The following is a 23,717-nucleotide window of genomic DNA, read 5'->3' as shown; positions in this document are numbered from 1 at the left end:
TCGTCTTGGAACACCCACACAGTCGATTGATGTTTTGTTTCCGGCTCATACGTATATATCCAATAATTCGTCACCTGTTACGATCTTGTATACGCCCGTCGAGTGATGCACCGTGATCGTATTTTTTGCACCAATCGACACGAGCCTCTTTTTGAGCGATTGTCAAGTTAGGCGGTATCCAATGAGAACAAACCTTTTTTACGACCAGGTGTTCAAGCAATATTATATGCACGCATGTGGAACTAATGCCCAAGGATGCCTCTATCTCACGGTATATGACATGACGATCTTGCATTATCAGTTCAAGCATAGCACCGATGGTTTCTAGCAAAACAACTGATTTTGGACGACATTCACGAAATTCTTCGGCGACCGAACTACGACCACGATTGAATTCACTAACCCGGTAATCAATAAGCACATACTAATGCCGCATTATGATAGCAAATAATCGCTAATTGGCTTTTCAATCGCACTTGAGACTGCATTAAGGCCGACTTGAGCAATATATACTATTATTTATAGATAATGCTTATTTATGGGTGGTGTGCATTCTGAAAGCAGAATTCTGATTGATTTACAACAGATGAGCTTCCAGATTTCAGATATAGAGCATTAAGCATTTTTGGTGCTCATAAAAAGCTAATTTAGTGCTTATTGGTTACCTGGTGCTTCATCGTCATACAAAGAACTAAGTTCATCGACACACTCTTGTTGAGATAATCCACGTCAAAAGTTGTGAAAAATAATCCAACGAAATTCTTTTCTTGAAATTTCCATTTTTTAGTCAAATTGATTTTTTAACTCACTGTAAACAACACAATTAGCGTGTGTACGTCAAATCGTTCTGAGTACGTATGTTTGAAAAAGTCTAACTTTATTCTGGTAGTGCCATATTTTAGCTATTGGCATTAGTGTTGTCAGTTCCCGAAATATAAGTAGCGGCTTACATATTCCTCTCCTCACCAAGCACTACCGGGAAACTGAAGCGGATAAAATGGCGGACACATTGAAACTGTCTGTGAACTATAAAAATTATTAGACTAAATTTTTATCGCGATAACGGTTTCAATGTACTTATCGCATCTAAACTAAATTATCCAGACTTCGTTACGGTAGATTTATTACAATAGCCTTAAAAGTCGAGATATTCGATGAATAAGTAGAGGTATGCCATACCAGGCGTTGGGGTTTTCAGCAGTTCTTCAATCCAAAAAAATGCAACTCCATTTGTAAAGTCAATGAATCATTCTGAAAATTACAATGAATATTCTCAATTAAGACATTGTTAGGTGAATTTTTTGATATTCATCACCATTTCAATGAAAATTTGATTTGAAGCGGAAAAGAATTCAAATAGACTTATGTCTTAAGCGTACTGTCCTCAGCTTCTTAATGTGGAACAAGTTAAGTAAACTTCCAAATGGACGAAGTTCTCTATTAAACGGTTCAATCAGTTGTCATAATACCGCATTATTTATTTGCAATTGTACGAGTGTCTCATTTTATTGACCCTTATTCGAAAAACAAAGCTTTTACGGTTTTTTTACTGTGTTTCACCCTTTTCAGTAATGGTATAAAACTTTTAACACATTTTACCCTATATTTTCGGATCCGGAAGTCGTATGGGACTTTGTATGGGACCATGAAACCTTTCATTTGATTTCAAGTTTTAGGAAATCGGTTCAGACATCTCTGAGAAAATTCAGTGACATTATTTGTCACATACACAAATACACATACATACATACAGGGTCCGGCACTCGAAGTGTAACCAACTTCAGACCGCTCGCGCAGCTGACGCACGGGCATCAGCTCTCTAGAAATTTGCTAAATGACAGTTCGGAGTTGTATTGTTTACAAGCGCAAGAAAGCATTTTGCCAAAAGTAAACGCGAAAAAAAATCAGTGATGGATTTAAAACGTAATAGTGTGATTGCTTTATATTTAGATGGAAAATCACAACCAGCGATTGTTCGTGAGCTCAAACACCTTAAAGTGAATAAAATTTTTGTTTATCGCACCATAACTCGTTACAATAATACTGGTAGCATCGCAAAACGTCATGGAGGTGGTCATCAAAAGACTGCAACGTCACGTGAGGTGGTTCAAAAAGTGAAGAAGCGACTTGAACGAAATCCTCGACGAAGTGCCAATCAAATGACAAAAGAACCGAAAACATCCGACCGTAGCATCCGCCGCATACTGAAAAATGATCTGAAGGTCAAGCCTTACAAGATCCAAAAGGCGCATGATCTCACACCGAAGTAGCAACAAGTTAGACTTGAGAGAGCGAAGGAGTTGCTTCGTTTGGCCGAAAGCGGTCAATTTCCGAACATTGTATTTTCTGACGAGAAAATTTTTCCAATTGAGCAATTCGTAAACTCTCAAAACGATAGGGTTTACTTGACCGACCGTTCATACGAGAATTTGAGTCATCGATTGGCCACCAGGAGGCAGCACTCGCAACAGATAATGGTTTGGGCCGCTGTAACCGCAGATGGGCGCTCTCCAATCGTTTTCATCGAGCCTGGCGTCAAGGTAAATGCGACATATTATCGGGAAAGTATTCTGGAGGTTGCTTTGAAGCCGTGGGCAGACAAACATTTCGGTGGCAGACAATGGACGTTTCAGCAGGACTCGGCACCGTCTCACAGAGCTCGAGTGAACCAAGAATGGCTGAAAAACAACGTTCCGAACTTCATCACGTCCACACAATGGCTCTCGAGTTCACCAGATGCGAATCCAATGGATTATTCTCTTTGGGCCATTTTGGAGAGCAAAGTCCGAACTAAAAGCTACACCAGTCTCGAGGCGCTGAAAAAAGTTATTGTCCGCGAGTGGGCCAAAATACACCTGCAAGTCACATTCGGGCAGCTTGCTTGCGATTTGTTTTTTGACCGTCTCAAGGCCATAGTCAAGGCAAAAGGTGGTCATATCGAGCAAAAGTGAATTGATTCTGAATTTTGTATTATTTTAACACATTTTGTACTTTGAATTAAGTAAAAGTAATTTTCCAAACTGAATTTATGGCCTTTTTAATTGGTTACACTTCGAGTGCCGGACCCTGTACATATACACACACACAGACAGACATTTCGTGATCTCGACGAACTGAGTCGAATGGTATATGACACTCGGCCCTCCAGGCCTCAGTTGTAAAGTCGGTTTTCACAGCGATTGCATAGCCTTTCTATATGAGAAAGGTGGAACAGCAAATAATATTAACTTGGTGTCATTAATTATTATTACACTGGAGTGTCTTTTTACGCGGTTTTTTATCCGGTTTTTTTGCGCAGATTTCCGAAGTGACGCGCGTTTTTTATGCGGATTTTTTTCGGAATCAAAAAAAAAATTTTCGATATTGGAAGTCTCAAAATTTGTCCCAAAGTCGATTTTGACAAACAAAATTTTTTTCGAGATTACACCAGATCTGGACGTTTCATACATTTCTAAGATATTTGGAATCAGAAAAAATTTTCTCTTTAGTTTGGAGGTTTTTTTTACGCGAATTTCCGAAGTTACGCGGTTTTTTTGCACGGTTTATTACGCGGTACCTATCCCTCGCGTAAAAAGAGACCTCAGTGTATAAATAAGAAAAACATGTTTATTAACAAAGCGTGTTATGCAGTTATGGTTGAATTCCATACACAGAAGTAACAAGAATTCAGTTTTTGCTACGCCAATTCAAATGGTGCGCCTGCTGTGTGTTTAAAACTTGCCAAACCCTGCGCTCCTATTACTTCTATGAATAAAATTGATGTCAAATAGCATTTTATTGGGTTTAATCATAATAGTACATGAGTACCATCATCAGCATACAATAGCTGGAAGTAAAACAAAGTCTTTTGTCGCTATAATTTCTATTTGGTGGGAAATATTTTTTTACTAATTATATATTGCGTATTGTTATTGCGTAGTAAAAGCTGTCAAATCAACAATATAAATGTGATTACGATCCAAACTTATTATTTTCATAAAACCTTCATCTAGTATTCGTTTTATTGCGAATTGAACAACCGGTTGCGGAATCGAAAACAGGGTGCATCATCAGTGTGTTGAGATTGAGGTATTTTTCCCAACTCTGGTAATAAAGAGCATTCCGGAAGTTAAAAATAGACGAATTTAGCACCCCATGCATATTAATTGACACAAATTGTAGATTTTAATACCCCTTCAATATTCTTTATCGCTTATAACTAGGTTCCTCAAAGATAAAATATTGGCAGTTTTCCATGATTTTAAAAGTCTAATTAACACGCGTTATCCTTAGTAATAAATTCCTGTATTATGTATTACTGTTGTCACTAATTTTCGCACTCCTCATCGGGGCGAGACCGAATAGGTTGATTCCCCGTCTTGTTCATCCAAAAAGGCAATGAAGAGGGTTTGACTTCCTGTCTTCGAAGTAACGAAGGGGTTCAACCGGAACAATTAAAAGAATAAATTGGTCATTTTATTCCGCGTCCGGAAGCTGTCCCTTGGCCTAGAGTGCTGCCACGGCATATCACACCTGGAAGTTTCGGAAGAAGAAGGTCGAATAATTTTCCAAGAAACACGCGGTGTGGCAAGCGATCTGTGGTGAGGTAAATTCAGCAAGCCGTACATAAAGTCTGGCTCCACAAACGGCCAAATATTTGAAAAAGAATACCTCCAGGAGTGCCTGTGGCTCATCCTCCAGTCCCACTCGGTTTCATAGAATCTTGCACCGTTCCATTACGCGATACCGGTGTGTGAGCTATATGAAGAGAACTATGCTGTTTTTGCATCGAAAGAGGCAAATTCGTCTTCGCCCAATTGATAAATTCAGAGTAATTATGGAAGGAAAGGTTCGGTAACCAGGGAATTCGATTTTCGAAAACGATAAGAATTTGTAGAAAATAATTTGCAGGAAAGATGATGCATGTGTTGCAAAGAATTTAATGAATAGTGTTCGGACATTTACCCAAGGAGAGGAGTTTCGATAAACCAACTTCGCAAAAGCCTCACTAATATGTGTGTATACAATTCCTGAGAGGTACAAAAATATCCGGCCTGACCCTAGTTTTGTCTGTTGCATTTTGTTCGAGTACAGTCTTTAAAAACAAACCCAATACTCTCAGATATAACACATGAATCAAAAAGTTCCGTAGCTGATACATAGGTGGCGTTGCCAACAAAATTGTCCTGTCTTTTTCATTAGCAATCTAACGGAAGATACTGATCAAAATTTTATGACCTTCTGATGTTTGGTCCACGAGTTAGAAATCAGGTAAACCGGGTTTAAGTGAGCTTTTTATTGTTAAAAAAGAACATTATTTTTTTAATAGAATATAAAAAAATTGAAGAATTCATCTTTGCTTTCAAGAGTGATTATTTTTCAAAAACGTTCTTAACCCTCCTGACAGTAAATCAGGTTTTTTAATATCATTCAGCATAAGATTTGACGCATTCATATAACAAAATTTTGGTAATGTTGTACGAAATTCTTCTCATCATCATGAATTCAAGAAAAAGTGTTATGCTTTTGGATTGCACATTCATTTCTTGTTATCAATACAAACAATGTCAGAATTAAACTGCTTTCAAGAAATGTTTGTTCAATTTCATGACGTTCTCTATATTCTGTATTTCAATTTCAAGCTCTTGGTATTATACTCGGTTTTGGTACAGAGAACAGTCATCCAAGTAGAGATTTCAATGTGTATTAGAAATATAACCGTTGTTTGGTAAAGTGATCACCAAGTAACAATCGGCCTATAGAAGCCCAGGACGCGTATGGACTCTTGCGTTCTATCTTAAATACAATGATAAATCATGCATACAAAGTCGTAAGCAACAGTGATTTTTAGCGAAATTTCAGTTGTATTTTTTGAAAAAGATTGATCCAAGCTAGGGATGTCTTTTTTCTGTGGTTTTGGAAACTATTTGTAGAACACTTTTCCCAGAACTCTCAGAAAATGATTTAGGTAGGCTGTTGGGTTGGATCTTACATGATGAATTACCCAGGTGACGGCGGTGCGTGTCGATAATTGCCGCATCTTTCTGTCCGTGTGGGTTTGTGGGAAACAACTCCGAGTCTCGAAATCCCCGCAGATAGTTTGCGTGCTAGTCTATGACGATTACGCTCTACTCGTCAAAGACTTTTAGTTTTGAGGATGATGAAATAAGCTTTCTAAAAGTTGACCAGCCAAGAAGTGTGTCGAAAAGTAGTTAGCAACATTGATAATTGAATACAAAAGCGAAAAAAAAACATATTTTGACATCAGTTTTCGATATATTGTAGAAAAATTACATTTTTATGCATTCCACTGATTATATTTAAGAAAATTTTAGTTTCTGTGAAACGCTCGCACTTTGGACTTGACATTCTTCATTAAATTCTGCACAGTTACTTTTCTGACTTTCCTGGTGGCAGCTGTCCAGTTATTTTTTGGACTCCTGCATGTTTTAGGACACTGTACCTTCTTTCTTTTCAATTGGCCGAAGATCCGGGCAGTTCGGTGTGTTGATGTTCTTTCTCACGAATTGTACATCATTTTTTGACAACCACTGTAGAACGGAGTTGGCGTAGTGGGCTGAAGCCAAATCCGGCCAGAAGATAGGAGGAGCCTTAAGCTTTCTGTACAGTGGCAGCATTCTCTTCTTCAAACATTCTTCCTCGTACACCTTGGCGTTAATTGTGCCCTTCGTAAAGAAAATCGACGACCGCAAACCACAGGTACAAATTGCTTGCCAGACCAACACCTTCTGCCCAAACTTTTCCATCGCCACCGTGGTGTCAGCGTCTTCCAGGTCCTGGTACACCGATTTCATATAATATTGCGGTCCGGGCAGCGCTCGAGAGTCTTCCTTGGCGTAGGTTTTGTCGTCGATCAGGATGCATCCGTCTTTATTCTGTAGAATCTAGTTATACAGTTTTCGTGCTCTTGTTTTGGCCTGAACTTGCTGTACCAGGGAGTTTTTCGGCACCTTCTGTTTCTTGTACGTTTTCAGGGAGTTCCGAACTTTGATCCGTTGAATCATCCCGATTCTGGCGTTGAGCTGCTTGGCCAAATCCCGCGTCGACGCCGATGGGTTTTTCCTGATGTACTCAACCACTTTTAAGTCCCGGCCGGGTTGGCTGGGATCAGTTTTCCTACCGGATCGGGGCAAATCCTTCATGGAAAGGGTCTTACCGAACTTCTCGATAATATTTTTGACACTGGTGTGGTGCCCTTCCACCCGTTTTGCAATTTCGTTGTACGTGACACCACTTTCTGAGCACCAAGTGTGCAGAATTTTCTTTCGCGTTTCCGGATCAATTCGACTCATCATTGAAACGATAAACCGTACCGAAAGCAATCGATTGCGCAGCTGTTATTGACATGTAAACAAACATGTCACCGCAAAACACGCTGCAAAAAATTAAGCCATTTCAGACTGTTTGAATCTTGCTAACTACTTATCGATACACTCCTTTCGCAAAATAACTGGATGTCGTGAATATGAAAACAACTGACATGTTCCTTAACACTTCCGAATATCAATTAGTTGATCAATTGTATTAATTATGCAAGCATTCCCCTTTTCCACATTTTTCGCAAAAACAAAGAAGGCTTCACTTGATCTAGATTACTGTGTGTTGGGATCGATCTAGGTGCACTTATGAAGAACTGAACATCACTTGCGTTTAAAGTAACACCATTATTTTATTTGCGGAGAATTCACTATATCTATATACGTGATGCTGCTTCGGGGGCAGGCAGAAGACTAACTATCCGATAACCGCAAAGAATAATCTACCTGATAATTGTATGTGATCATTATTACGATCGTGTCGTGTCGTTTGAGAAACGAAGATGCTGATCCCGAAGGAGGGTTCGGATGTTTACTTATAATTGAAAGTGATCTAAATCTAACATCGCCGCCACCTTTGAAATTTACGCAATTCAAAACAAAAGAATGATAAATTAAATCGAAGTATAAATAAATTCTGTTGAAGTTTTACTGTTTGTCCTAATCACTCGGTTCGGTTGGTAGTAAACATATTTTTGTTATTGGACGAACCAGCATGCCCTTCGCTGTTCTCAACGTGACGACTCTAGAAAGATTATCTTTGCCAGGATGCACATCAACGATTCGGCCTAGAGGCCAACGAACAGGATGTTGAAACTCGTCGACTATTACCACCAGTTTCCCAGGTTGAATTCCGGCGTTCGGATTATATTTGATGGTGTCGCGCTGAAGCTCTTGCAGATACTGCGTTCTCCAGTGGTGCCAGAATTGTTGAAACAATTGTTGTATCCGTTGGTAATGGTCGAGACGGCTGAGATGTATTCCGCACACATCAGGATCGGGAACTGCATGCATACTTGACCTGATAAGGAAATGCGCGGGTGTTATAACGGAACAGTCCTCAGGGTCCTCGGTCATCGGTATAAGCGGGCGAGAGTTCATGGCTGCTTCTATCTCGACTAATAAAGTGGACATGTCCTCGTATGAAAGGCGTGAGTTGCCAAGCTGACGATAAAGTTGTGATTTTGCCACTTTCACCGCAGCCTCCCATAAACCGCCGAAGTGTGGCGCCTTAGGCGGATTGAGATGCCAATTGATTTGAGCATCTGCGCATGTTCGCTGGATCTTCTCCAATTCTTTGCGATCGTGCAACATAACGTATATTTGGTGTAGCTCATTTTTGGCTCCAATAAAATTTTTGCCGTTGTCTGAATATAAATGAGTTGGTAGACCGCGTCGAGCTACAAAACGACGCAAAATGGCAAGAAATGCAGCAGTAGAGAGATCACTCACCAACTCCATGTGAACTGCTTTTGTTACAAAGCAAACAAACAAGCAGATGTAAGCTTTAGTCGGAGAAGCTCTCTTGTGTACGGCTTTGAGATAAATTGGTCCTGCGTAGTCTACTCCCGTCACAGCGAACGGCCTGCTTGGAGTTATTCTCGCTGCTGGAAGTTGACCAATTTGCTGGCGAGCCGGGACGGGATTTACTCGGGTGCATTTGACGCAATTGCGTATGATACTGCGTACCAGTCGTCGCCCATTAATAGGCCAGAATTCTTCTCGCATAGCAGCCAATGTTAAGCTGCCGCCACCGTGAATTAGTTTCAAATGGAAGGATTTAGCTATCAATTTGGTAAGGGGATGGAAACTAGGAAGCAAAACCGGATGCTTGAATTCATATGACTGATTTGATAAGTTTAGCCGCCCTCCCACTCTCATAACACCTTGATTGTCTAGAAACGGATTCAGATTTCGGATTGATGACTGTCTGTTCACTGATTTCTCTTTTTGTAGATTTTTCAGTTCTACTGAAAAACAGTCGGTTTGGGCGAGACGAACAAGCAATGTCTTGGCTTGCGAAAGTTGTTCAATAGAAAGCGAATCGTCAGGATTTGTTCCAATAAATATTCCTGGGAGTGTTCTGATTTTTGAACGAACGTTACGTACAAATCTTTGACAGTACGCCACTACGCGTACTAAACGCATATACTGAGAATATCGTGCGAATATCGGATTGTAATTTTCCTCTGTTCTAACTACAGCTACTGTTACTGATTTCCGTTCAACTTCTGCTTCAGATGACTCAGTTTGCTTCGAAATCGGCCAATACATTTCCGGTCTGGAAAGCCATCCAGGACCAGTCCTCCAAAGTGAACTCTTGAGAAAATCTTCAACATCCATACCACGTGAAAGTAAATCTGCGGGGTTTTCGGAACCAGAGACATGATTCCAATGAGCACCATGAGTGTTTGTTTGTATCTCTGACACCCTATTAGCAACGAAAGTTTTCCACGAGCTAGGTGGTGACTTCAACCATTGGAGAGTTACGGTTGAATCAGACCAAAAGAATGAACTGATTATCGGCATATCGAGAGCTTCAAGAATTCGCGCATGGAGCAGGGACGCGATTACTGCTGCGCACAATTCTAACTTGGGGAGTGTTACTCTTTTGAGCGGTGCTACACGTGTCTTTGCAGCTAGTAATTGGATGCTGACGTTGCCAGTAAAGTCAACAGAACGTGCATAAGTACAAGCACCGTACGCCGCCTCAGATGCATCTGCAAAAGAGTGAAGTTGGATATCCGAATTATGTTGGAATGCGTAACGATTTATTCGGAATTGAGAAAGTCTGGGTAACTGGTAGTAGAATTTCTCCCATTTCGGCTTCAAAGGAGCCAATACGTCATCGTCCCACGAGCAAGAGGTCAACCATAGCTCCTGCATTATTAATTTGCCTCTCACAACTATTGGGACCATTAATCCAAGCGGGTCGAAAAGTTGTGAAACTGCGGATAAAATTAATCGCTTTGTTACTCTCAGAGAATTTTGTTTCACGCTGAAATCGAAACGAAACTGGTCCAGCTCGGGCTCCCATGAAATGCCTAAAGTTTTTATTGTTTCTTCAGGGTCAAATCGAAAATTAGACTGAGTTCCAATTTGGTCAGCATCTAATCCTTGTAAAACTTCTAACTTGTTGGATGTCCATTTACGTATAGGAAATTTTCCTTTTGCCAAAAGTTCTGTCAGTTCGTTGCGGAGTTGAATCGCATCGGCAATCGAATCAGCGCCACCGATAAAATCATCAACGTAAAAGGATTTTTGCAAAGCCAGCTTTCCTACAGGAAAAGCATCGCCTTCGTCGTCAGCAAGTTGTTGAAGCGTGCGCGTTGCCAGATAAGATGAGGGACCAAGACCGTATGTGACTGTCAAAAGTTCGTAAGTCTCATACTGTTCCGAATTGTTGAAACGCCAGATAATTCGTTGGAGTGGTGTGTCGTCGGGATGAATGAGTATCTGTCGATACATTTTGGCAATGTCAGCAACAATGGCAACGGGGAATTTTCGAAATCGTATCGCTAGCGTCAATAGATCATCCTGAATAACGGGTCCTACGCATAATGCATCATTTAATGAGTAACCAGACGAAGTTTTACTGGAGCCATCAAACACAACTCGAGTTTTAGTAGTGGTGCTAGTGTCTTTTATGACTGGATGATGTGGGAGATAGCAGCTCATAGAGTTCTTATTTGCACATTCCCGAGCAGCTCGCATGTGTTCTAAAGAAAGATACTCCTCCATGAAATCGTCATAGCTTTTCTTTAGATCTGGATTGTTATTGAATCTTCGTTCAAGCAATCCAAAACGACGTAGCGCTTGAGAGTTGGATTCTCCAAGTAGGGATGAGATATTTCCCTTTTTAGGGTAACGCACTATATAGCGTCCGCTTTCCGTTCGAGACACGGTCGACTGATAATAATCTTCGCAGAACTTTTCTTCCGCGGATAGAGAGGGTTTCTTTGATAGTTCTTCGATCCTCCAAAATTTCTCAATGTTTTTTTCCAGGGATTCCATTGAGACGGAAACTGTTTTACAGGTCACGGATTTTACTGATGACGGAACAAGATGAGCTCCACCAGCAACCACCCATCCGAATACGCTATCAACGAGAATGAGAAGATGTGGGGAAAGTTGCACTCGATCGGCAGTAGGAAAGCAATCAAAGAAATGTTGTGATCCAAGGATTATATCTATACCACTAGAACGATTAAAACCAGGATCGGCTAAGATAATATCTTTTGGAATATCCCAGTGATCCACTGCAATTGTGTTGGTAGGGAGACAAGATGTCATCTTTCGAAGAATCAAAAATGATACGGATCGTGTGAAATTTCCTTCCCGAGAGCGAATTTCTGTGAATACAAAATTAGAAGCGTGCTCCGGTTTTTCACCTATGCCATGTACTATAATATTGGTCTTTCGTCGATTTAGTCGTAATACTTGGGCTAATCGTTCTGACATCAAATTTGGTTGAGATCCGCTATCCAAAAGCGCGCGAGCGTAATGCTCCTTCCCATAAGCGTCAACAACACGAAGAACTACTGTCAGCATAAAAACAGTTGGTGTTAAATCTCGAACATCATTGTTGCACTGCATGTTATCGGATTGGGCTGTGACAGAAGCCGACTGAACCCTACGTTGGTTATTGGATTGTGAGGAGCTTGCCGCTGGAATGAGAGATGGATGAGTATTGCCTTGCCCAGTGATGTTTGAGAATCCCGAATGCAATAGAGAGTGATGTCGTCGTCTACATACACGGCAAGTGTAATTTGATTGACAATCTCGAGCAAAGTGGTCTTGTAGAAAACAATTTACACACAAACGATTTGAGTTCACCAGCCGTAGTCTTTCTGATACAGCCATGTTGTTGAATCGAGGACATCTTACTAACGGATGGCGACTATCGCAGATGTAGCACTTCGGTGAAGCAGTTTCTGTCACGGAGTGAGAGTTCATTCGAAATGGTACTGATTGCCTGCGGGTAGGTATGTCGTTGGCGTGTGCAGTGGGTACTGATTGAGAGGCATGATGATTCACGGATACAGATTCAAGTACACGTATGCGTTTTTCTAAAAACTCCACCAGGCAACCGTAGCTCTGATCGTCGACACTAGCAGCGTGATCTTCCCACGCCTTTATGGTATCATCATGCAGTCTCGTGCACAAAAGATGTTTTAACAACGTACTCCAGGTTACTGTAGGTTCTCCTAACTGCTGCAGAATTTTTATGTGACGCTGAAAGTCATCGAGTGTGGCATGTAGGGCAGCTGCAGTTTCCCTTTTCATGCGGGGAATTTCCATAAGGTCCTGCAAATGCCTCTTTTTCAATAAATATTCGTTTGAGTATCTACTAATTAACGATTCCCAAGCCAGAGGGTAATTGGCTGCACTGATAGCAATCGCTTCGATTAGTTGCGGTGCCTCGCCTTTGACGGCAGCACGGAGGTAATGGAATTTTTGTATCGCAGGAAGTTCATCATTATCGTGGATAAGCGCCAGGAAGGTGTCGTGGAAAGTCAACCACTGTTTGTAATCACCGTCGAACTCCGGTAAAGAGATAGTAGGCAACTTTAAACTAGACAAGGTGGACGATGGGCGCATGGGAATATCATGAGGGCGGCTAGTTGTTGGGAAGACTGGAGGAGGGAGTTTAGCTTTTAGCTGGGAATTTATTCTGAATAGTTTTGGTTCATATAATGCGCGGAACTGGAGATTGGTAGCCTTACCCTCGTTCGTGGTCTCATTATTTTCAAGCGTTGTCTGTACTTCCTCCAAAGATGCCCATAGCGTATCCAGATTCTCCAACCGAAGCGGCACCTCGAGTTCATCCCGTCCGGCATTGTACTGCGTGATGAACTGCTCAGCTCGATCCAATTGTGCCAAGAGCGTCGTTCTTCGGGTACTGAGTTGCTCCGTTGCTCTGTCTCCATTCAACAGAACATCGACAGACATGTTGTTAATAGTAGAACCCTTTACCAAGGCGTAAGATGCCTTGTATTTTAATAATCGGCAACACAGGAACAATGGAAACCTAGCTTGGCTTGGCTGTCAGATACAATGGCGCTCTAACAAATCGGAATGGATGCGTAAATTGGCGGCTACCGTTCACAGGCGGCTAGGTTGGTTACACTTTCAAGCTGAGATGAATTGTCGAAAGCCGGTCTGGGGCACGTGGGAATATTCTGGGTTTGGTAAGAACGTCAGGAAATTTGTGGGAATTATCAAAATGGTGACTTCAGGCGTCCAGTTCAGCATCTAACAATGCAAATCGCAATGGCGGGTACTATGATAGCAACGTAGGCATGCAAACTCATGCAACTCGTAATGGCGACTATTTTATAACTCGTGTATCGGAAAGGTGCAAACCCCGATCCTGGTCACGGCACCAGAAAAATGTTGGGATCGATCGAGGTGCACTTATGAAGAACTGAACATCACTTGCGTTTAAAGTAACACCATTATTTTATTTGCGGAGAATTCACTATATCTATATACGTGATGCTGCTTCGGGGGCAGGCAGAAGACTAACTATCCGATAACCGCAAAGAATAATCTACCTGATAATTGTATGTGATCATTATTACGATCGTGTCGTGTCGTTTGAGAAACGAAGATGCTGATCCCGAAAGAGGGTTCGGATGTTTACTTATAATTGAAAGTGATCTAAATCTAACACTGTGAATTTCACACAGCGAAAAGTGCAAAAATCAAATCAAACAGTTCTAGATTTGCGCTAATTTGAGGATATTTCCCTACGATTTGCGAGCAAGAAATCCTAATAGTTCTTTAGAAAACTTTTAGAACCATTAGAACGGCTGATTTTGTGTAATGTTCTCCACTGTTGATTTTTCACAAATGCAAATGACTGGCTGCTGTGACGTAATCGCTCTTGTCGGAAGCGAAACTAGCTTTGCAAACGACACAAAATATATCTGCTCGCAGTGGCGATAGAATTCAAACTGATCCAATTTTTGTTGAGAGATTTGTTTTTACCCAATTTCGTTTATAGCTTTTTCACTAATGAGCGGTCCTAACAGCTATAAAAATAGTAGCATATAGAGTTTCAATTTCGATTATTTCATTTCTGATTTGCATTTCATTGAAAGAAACTACCCGGATGCTGTACGGGATTCATTCCTGCCTTTCAGAAGGACCAAATTGTGGAACTCACTACGATATTAAACACTTTTCGGAACATTTTCTCGAACGATTTATTTTTCGCATAAAATTTTGTTACCACTCAGAATTTTTAAGTAATGGATGAATAATTTTTAGATACGTTGATTTGGATCGGTTTGGTATCTTGTAAAATGTATAGAAGCTCAATATTTGAGTTTTTCTCTAAATAAATTAACAACTAACCATGCGTCTCCATTAAAGTTCTTTTTAAAGGATACGCATGGTGCATAACTGCTAAAGCTAACCACCATATGTTTCATTATAATAAAGCTTCTATGGAAGCGTGTTAGAAAATATGTTTCAAAACATTTAAGATTTTTCAATGCAACTAATTCGTCTCCAAAAACATTGTAAACTTTCATGACAATACCTGAAACATGTGTGAGAAAATATGTTTCAAAACTTTTAAAAATATTTTAATACAAGAAATTATTTACCAAAAATTTTTAAAAAATGTAAATATTCCCGACATTGCTCTTGTACTTTGTTTCTAAAACCAAGAATATTTCAAAATTCTAAGGAGTTCCTTATCCTCGTTTTAAAAACGTCTTGAAAGCATTTTGTTTCGCGTGTTTAGCATCTGAGTTTGGAGGTCTTCTATTGGTCGATGGACCAAGAAATCGTTTGGTTTGGGTTTGTTCTGCGGTCTATAGAATCGAACAAACGAGGAAGTCATATTCTTCAAGTGAGGGGAGCTCTTACATTGAGTTCAAGGCACTTGAGATACTATTTTATTTAATCCAGTCAACATTTTTTGTCAAATATTACCTGAATTAGCAATGCATTTGTTACTGCTAATTGATATAATGATTGGTAAATGATCGCTACCGTGTAAATCAGGAAACACTTTCCAGGTCTCTAATCTAATGCACTTGGACGTGCAGGAGGTCTTGGAATTCGTGTCATGCTATCCATATTTATTACTGTCATATTAAAATTGTTTCAAATATTATATGTTGAGGTCGATCTGCTATCATTGTAAACGGAAACCCACATCATTCCGTAAGAATTGAAATCTCTCAAAATCAATCGTGGAGCAGTTAGAGCTTCGACCATGTTTCGCACAAAGCAAATACATCTCATTTTTGACTATGCAACAAAACTTTAAATGAATCAAGTTTTGGCATTATGCTTCAACAATTCCACTGCAGGACAGTGATTGAAAAGACGTTTGCGGTGGATGATAAATTATCCATCAAATGATACAAACCCTAAGAGAGCTGGCCGTTGAGCTGATAACTGTTTCAAAAAAGTTCTAGCTATTGGAAGGAATGCCGTTATGATGGTTCTAATGAGGTTAAGGAGCCCACTGGATTATTTTTTTTTCTTGTGCTAGTTCCTGGATTGGTTCGTGAATTTGACAAACCAGGAGGCATTGCTTTTAAATTTGGCTTTTTAGATTTAACACGAGGATCTGTTTTGAAGCTGTAAGTTTAGGTGTCTTTTTTGGTAATTTGGGGGAGGACTTCTGCTCTTAACAGAACTTTGAGGAGTGACAAACGATGTACCTTCACTATTTTCATCAGAGTCAGATTCTTCTGACTCTAGATTTGAAAAACCGTTTTCCGTTTCGAAAACGGGGACATCAATGACAGTTTTAAACATTTCTGCATATGTGCGCTTAGACCGTGCTTCTGAAGAAAGCTTAATTTTGCCTTTACGCAACTTAACTGCAGCGCATGCTGAGAGATCATGAGGACTCGCCCCACAATAAACTCATTTTTCAATATCTTTATCGCAAAGATCATCCTTATGGGGCCCTTGACATTTGATACATTTAAACTTATTACTACAATACGTAGCTGTATCCGAATTTTTTACAGTTTGTACAATTCATAACATGCGGTACGAAAAGCCGAACACGAAGACGAATTTTATCGAATCTGAGGGACGATAAGAATTTTTTCCATCGACAATAGATGCTAAGTACAATTGCTTGCACTCGAGTATCTTAACTCCCTCAAGCATGGAGTTTTTAAAACGACCAACTCCATTTTTAAGTAAATCATCGGCTGTCAGACTTGCTTCAGTCACAACACCGTCAATTTCCACCTCCATCGATGGAATGTAAACTGTATATTCAACAGCAAATAATTTACAGGTTACAATATCGTTTGCCTGTTTCAAGTCGTTGACAACAACTCGAATTTAATCTCTATTAACTTTAGAGATTTCTTCAACTTCAAAGAAATGTGACGTCTCTTTAGATCGTACGCAGCGTACAAATTCTGGTACCTGGTAGATCAGCACTGGGTTGCCTGAGTACCTCTGTGCCTTTGCACCTCTTCGTCTTCGCACCTTTATGCGATTGCACCCCTGTAACTCGACACTTCTATGCCTTCTTTCGCACCTCTGTGTCTCTACACCTCTGCGCGTATGAACGAGATGGCCTTTGTTGCTAGCTTTCCAGCTGGGAAACGCTCCGAATACTGCCTTTGCGATTATCACCAGCAGTTTAACTACCTGCAGCTTAAAATTGTCTCGGTAACAGCCGAGCCAGTACAATCGAAACACAACCTCATCGCTTGAATGTTTTTTACTGAATGATCGCTACAAGTTGGGTGACGAGATTTAAACCATCTTCAAACGATTTACAGTGTAAGTATGGATTGAAATGAAGTCATAAAAATTTCAAAATATTCTCAAAAACTTTTCACTTTGTATCATTGACTTCAGAGCCAATTGCAAAATTTAAGTTCAAGCATTTATCCTAAACGGCAAATCATGCTTCAATCTACGGGCGCAATTACGTACTATCGAAACACGTGTAAAGTCACTTCTCCATTGAGCAGTAGTAACTATCAACATGTTTCGCTTAGCATACAGATAGGAATTTATTCATCCCATTTCAGCAGGACATATTTTCCCAGTTTCCTACCAAATTCTTCCACCCAATTCTGACCTTCTCTTGTGATATCCATGACATTTTAATAATTTCTGTCCAAAGCCGAGCAGATTTCTGCGGGCAAGATTTATACCATCCAGTCGTGACCTCCATTATTCTTTGCCATCAGACCGACCAAAAGGTTACCCATCTTTGATCCTGTCATCCCGGAAACTCGCCGAAGCCGAAGGGAAACTATTCCGCCACGATGGCCACGACGACAACGGTTTCTTTCCAGCGAATGGTGCATAAAAGGGATGAACCATCTTTTGAATAAAAATTCTAGCAAATTTTAATCAATAAGCTCTCTGTCCTTACCGACATTATTCTTCGTTTTCCGCTGGGGATGGGCGAACGTAAGGAAATTAACTTGGTAAGCTGCATGAATATATGCAAGGGTGAGAAAATGAAAAATCCTTTCGCTTGTCATATTTTCCTTTGTGTGTGATAATTTTGCTTGTATAATTTATTGGACGAATTAAGAATCTGAAAACGGATGAAAACGATGCTGCTGATTTTTTTTTAAATTCATGTTCAATTTTTCATTACAAGTGAACACAGAACAGCTTGAATTATAAAGAAAAATTCAATGCAAACCTAGACTAGTTAGAAGGGAAGTATACGAGTGAACAAGTAACTTAACACGATAACTGCAAATGTATCTTTGAGTAAATTTCATCTCCACAGTTGTTTTTAAAGTAATTTCATGAATATCTTTATTTCGCAATTATCAAACTTCAGAAACCAAAACACTTTCTAGCAGAGCACTAACAAATTTTCTTCCGAAATTGAGTACAACTAGAATGAAATATTTGTAAAAGTAAGCCAATCGACACTTTCCGAATGCGAAATTAATATGTGTATTAGATTTTTTTTTAATGATAGAATCAATCCGGTCCCTGACATTATACACTCTTCGTTTTTTGTCTTTGACTAATCAGATATATTTTGATGCGGCGGGACTTTTTGAGAGATGCTAAGCCTTTTTCGCTACAACCGCTTTGTGAACTCTATGGAACATGCTTACTAAAGCACATTGTAGTATGTAGAAAATTCCGACTGTATATACATTCATTAAAACGGAGTAAACGTTTAGACATCAACTTTTTCCGGTGGTCGAAATTGGATTAAGGCTGACTATGATAGCGTTTGTGTTTCATTAAAAATACAATAATCGAAAGCAGATAATCTGTTTAATCCACAGATAAATAGATCGAAACAGCTTGTAACCAATACATTACTGAGATATAGATATGCTGTAGAAGGATTAAAACCAGTAGCTACGTGTGATTTAAAATTACTGCTGTGTTTTTGTGTTTTTATATAGAAAGCTACCAGTGTAAAATTTACTTTGTTATGCACGTTTTTAGCCAGAATATGTCAAATGAATGAATAAAGTTTGATTCGTCATTAATAACGGCTCTACATAAGATAGGATATTTCATTATTACTAGTTCTTTGTAAAAAAATTGCGTAATCGCAATCGAGATAATTTGATAGGTATTCAGTTAGCCTTATTAACGATGAGAGATCTCTGGGAAGTCAATGCAATTATTTTATTAATTTGTTACGGCCGAGTCTAGTTGAACAATGGTTGCAGATATTTTTATCGTTGTTACATTTTGCCTCAGAAATACTTGGGTTGTTTAGAACTGGGTGTTGAGTAAGTACCGTTCTCCTCAGGTGTAAACATCTTCTTGACAGTCTATCACAAGGCTTACCGTACAGAAGAGCGTTTCCACAATGTTGTCATGCAGCCATCTGACAATCAATTTACACGAAATCCTTGTGTTCTGACCGAAAGTCATATAAGAAGATATAACCTTCTTTTAGCGCATGCGTAACTAACGTACACTTTTCAGAATACCTTCAATGGGTTAAAGCTCTCCCTACTAGAATATAGTTTTCCGAACGAAATGTTCGTTGAATCGATGACTGAGGGACACGCTTTTCTATAGCATTATCCTCTATATAAACTTGTACTTGACATTTCCTTGCAAGACATAGTGCGTCTTTAGTTAAGGGGTATGGCCAACAAGGAGCTTTCAGAAAATGAAATTTTTTTTGTGAGCCTAAAATTTTCCTGAAACCCTCTAGATTGAGAAAAAAATGTCTTGTGTTCAAAGCGAAGCTCGAACTGGTTGTTTACGACAGTGTGCGAAGGCGCATCTCGCCACGTTTAATGCGTCTGGAGACAACTTTAACTTTTGATATGTTGTAAACTTTTTTTTTATAAACAATAAAATATGAAATTTTCATGCAACAAATTGAACTTTTATTATATATGCTCATAATTTTTCGAAAAAAATGTATTTTCGAAATCCCCTACGTGGTATACTAGTTAACGATACATACTTAAAATTTTTTTTCTTGTTTCTTGTTCCAGCTTTAAATTTGAAGACACAGCCAGTTCGCCCGTTTTAGACCTCCCGAAAAACTAGCCACAGCAACTTGGTCATGAAGAGGCAATTTTTCCCTTTCTCATATTGAAAGTCTATGCAATCAGAGAGGAGGCCCGAGTGTTCGTCGATATCAATAAATGTATGTTTTGTGTCTGTGTATGTGTGTGTGTGTGTCTGTGTGTATGTGCGTGTGTATCAGAGATGTCCATCTTCCCTGAGTGACGACGAGATATTTTCTCCCCTAGCACTGACGAAATCAACGAGAGCACTTCTCTTTTACATATATACACCACTCTTATATAAAGTGTACGCGCATCATGAGAGCGCGTGTTTATTTTCTTTCACCTCTAGCACCGGATAGAGCCAAAGTGCTAGAGCAGAGCACTCAAATTCTCTGAAGTGGGCGCAGGTATTGTCACCGAAGCGTCCATACCGGTGAGCCCTCTGGTGTACGGTTCGCATAAGAAAAGCGTGGGGCACGCATCTTTAGCAAAAATACAATTTATCGTTGAAATTTGGTTTTTCCTTGCTGCGAAAAAGATTGCATGGCGAGGCCAGCGCTACCTTCTATAAATTTAAAAACAAAATCAAAGAAGTGTTCTCTCACTATCACGCACCGGTGGTCACTTGGGTGTATTTAGGATAGAGCGCTTGAGAGCGATTCATGCGAAGTGAATGAGTTTCACTGGCTCCAGCTTCTTTAACCACAAGCTCAAATTCTGTCTATTCGACACTGAGAAGAAGTGCGCTCTTCTTTTGGTGCGATGTTTGTCGGCGGCCTCCCGAGTGTTGAAATTAAACTTACTCGATGGTGTATCATTCTAGTGAAATGCCATCACTTTGTGTGCATATACATGTATGTATGTGAAAAATAATGTCACTCGATTTTATCAGAGATGGCGTAATTGCTTTTCACAAACTCGTATTCAAACGAAAGGTCTTATGGTGCCTTAGATCGCTATTGATTTTTATCCCGATCCTATTTCCGGCTCCGGAATTATAAGGAAATATGTGCAAATTTAGGAGTAAATGCACATTAAATTTTCTCGCAAAATTCTTAACTAATTTTTACAAACCAAGAAGTAAATGAAAGTTCTTGAAATTCTTTAAAAACTCCTTAAAAAGTTGATCCAGATCCTACTACCGATTCCGATGCAAAACTGGTACGCGTCGATACGCACGGCTTTCCTCCGTTCGCAGCGTGCTTTGTTCAATTATATAATATATTTATAGCTTGTAGGGTTGCCACATTTAAATCTGAAAAAAATGTAAATTTGTGAATCTTTTATTCAATATGTACCTACTTGTTTGTATTATTACAAAATCATGATATCGATGCTTTTCTATAAAAGTACACTTATTGCCTTTCTCATATAGAATGTTTGTAAAATCATTTGAAAAAGTGACTAGTGAAAATTGGTCCGGAGTGCTAAGAGTTCTATATCATTCGACACGGTTTATCGAGCTGAACAATATCTGTGTGTGAGTATGTATCAAATAATGTCACTCATAAAATGAAAAATCTCATAGTCCCATAGGTTGCTATCGAATGTCATCATGCTTTAAAAGGGTAAAATGTGTTTAAAATTGCAAACTAGAGGAAAATTCTTCTAGATTTGGCTCAAAACTGATTCAATTTGACGACTATATTAGTTACTTACTAGACGAACCGACTTCGGCTATACTCGTTCCAAGTTTCCGGTTCCACAAGTACCGGATATAGTGGTCATAAACTTTAAAACGCGACTCACTCAATTTTCTCAGAGATGATTTGATCGATTTGCACAAACTTAGGCTCAAATAAAAGTTCCTATAGTCTCATAGGTTGCTGTTTAATTTCGAATACATTATATTATTATTTTTTGTGTTATTATGCCTCCTGTATAACTGATATGGCGCAGCCACATAACCGAAGCCAAGATGTCTCGGCGGCATAAAGCTGAGTTGGCCGCCGACCCGCCATCGGAAGCGGCGGCCTCTTGCATACAAACTTGTAACCGCCTCGATTGCCCGGTCTAATCAAAGCTAGGTTTCTTTGCTTTAGTTAGGTCCGAACGAGCGGTAGCGAGGTCCGACAGCACACGAAATGAATCGATGTGGTAAAGCTGCATTAGATATGTTTTCACTTAGTAAACGGAAAATACCACATACATTTGCTCGGTAGATACTTACCTATGCAATTGCTTTGATGCTTAGTGGCTAATAATCAACAAGTTTCCTTGGGAACTGCGCTCTGAAGTTCATGAATAAATCTCTATTCAAGAGTACAAGAATCCATATTTATTCAAGAAGTACAATTGTAGTTCAACAAAACGGGCGTTAACGTATTATCATTCATTTGTTTTTATTTTAAATCAATTCCAATTATAATATTAAGACAATTGAAGGAATCGGCGAAATGACCTTTTCGGTGAAATGTCATTCGGCGAAATGACCCTTTCGGTGAAACGACTTTCGGTGAAACGACTTTCGGCGAAACGGCTTTCGGCAAAATGACCTTGATACGGTTTTAGTAGGATTTTGTGGAGTTTGAAATTTTAATGCAAGATTTATGATGAAGCATTGAAGACAGCTACAAGTATTTATTAAAATTAAAAATGTTACTTGGGTTAGACTCAAATGAAAAGTCGAACGGTCCCATTGATTATTGCTAAAATTTGTCCAGATCTTACAGTTACGTATTTAAAATATGATATTTGTAAAAAAAATCTCAATATCAAGTAAGTATCCCCGGTTTAAAGTTCTGAAGGAACCACAAAAAGTGATTAAGAATCCTCGAAATTGAATTAGTATCGATTTCTTAAAGATAGCAAAACCGTGCTTCTCCAACTTCGATTGAAATAAAAGGCCATTAATGTCCATTCAATTATATTATAATTGTGATTGTTGAAAACTTCGAGCCTTCATATATGTTCGAGGAAAAACAGATACGAAATCTTCGAAATTCTTTGGAATTGTTATAATTTTTGGTATTGTTAGTTGTTGGTGAATTCCTGTTCAAAAAGTATATCCATATAAATATAAATTTACTTTGGCTGTACGTGTTTTTAACTTACTAATTTGAAAACAAGAAACGAATCTGTTCCAAAACATTTTAGCTTTTCACCAGTTTTGTATGTAAAAATCATTTATGGATGCATTCTTTTACTTATCATGAATTTTAGTAGCAAGTCTTTATTGTAATGTACTAACTAGACGCACTTTCGACAAAAATGGCCCTCTCTATTTCGAGGAAGACGGGGACTCCATCGGAGGATTTTTTAATTTTTACTCGGTCCACTGTGCGACGGCTGAATAGAGGAAAACGTTGCAATTTTATTCGGATTAGTGATTCGACATTGTTGCAATTTCTCACAATTTGAATAACATTGCGCATAAACTTGAATTTAAATTGCCATCACGTCGTTTCCCGATCGACCCTGCCTTACCGGAAGGTGCGAAGAAATAAAAACTACTCAATGCTAGAAGAAAAATGACAGTGCGACTGCATTGATAAACATAACACTTTTCCTTTGATAGTGTAGCTGTTTCATTAGCGGCAGCTCACGTCCAGTGCATTTTTCATCGCATCGCTCGGGAGCACCGTTGGTAACGTTGAATCCTGTACCACGTTCACCGGATTTCAGTTCGACGTGGAGCTCGGGAGCGTATAATACATCTGACTAGTGTCGAAAAAGCTCTCCGTCGCTGATGGCATCTTTCGCATCGATAGTTCATCTCATGCAACTCTATGCCCCCAGTTTTACTTTAGCAGCAACCGGCATTTCAGGATACACAGGTTCCACATGCGCCACACATTTTAGAGTGCAATTTGTTCGCTTTCGTAACAAAATTCAGGATGATTCGAACCACCCGGAGGGAAAAGAAAATATATTAAAATTTAAATTGAAAGATAGAACTTATGCAAATGTCTTTCATATTGACGTAGAAATGGAA

Source organism: Malaya genurostris, chromosome 3 (assembly GCF_030247185.1).
Source record: "Malaya genurostris strain Urasoe2022 chromosome 3, Malgen_1.1, whole genome shotgun sequence".
NCBI classification, from domain to species: domain Eukaryota; kingdom Metazoa; phylum Arthropoda; class Insecta; order Diptera; family Culicidae; genus Malaya; species Malaya genurostris.
The sequence above is the reverse complement of the archived record's forward strand: the minus strand, read 5'-3'. Positions refer to the sequence as shown.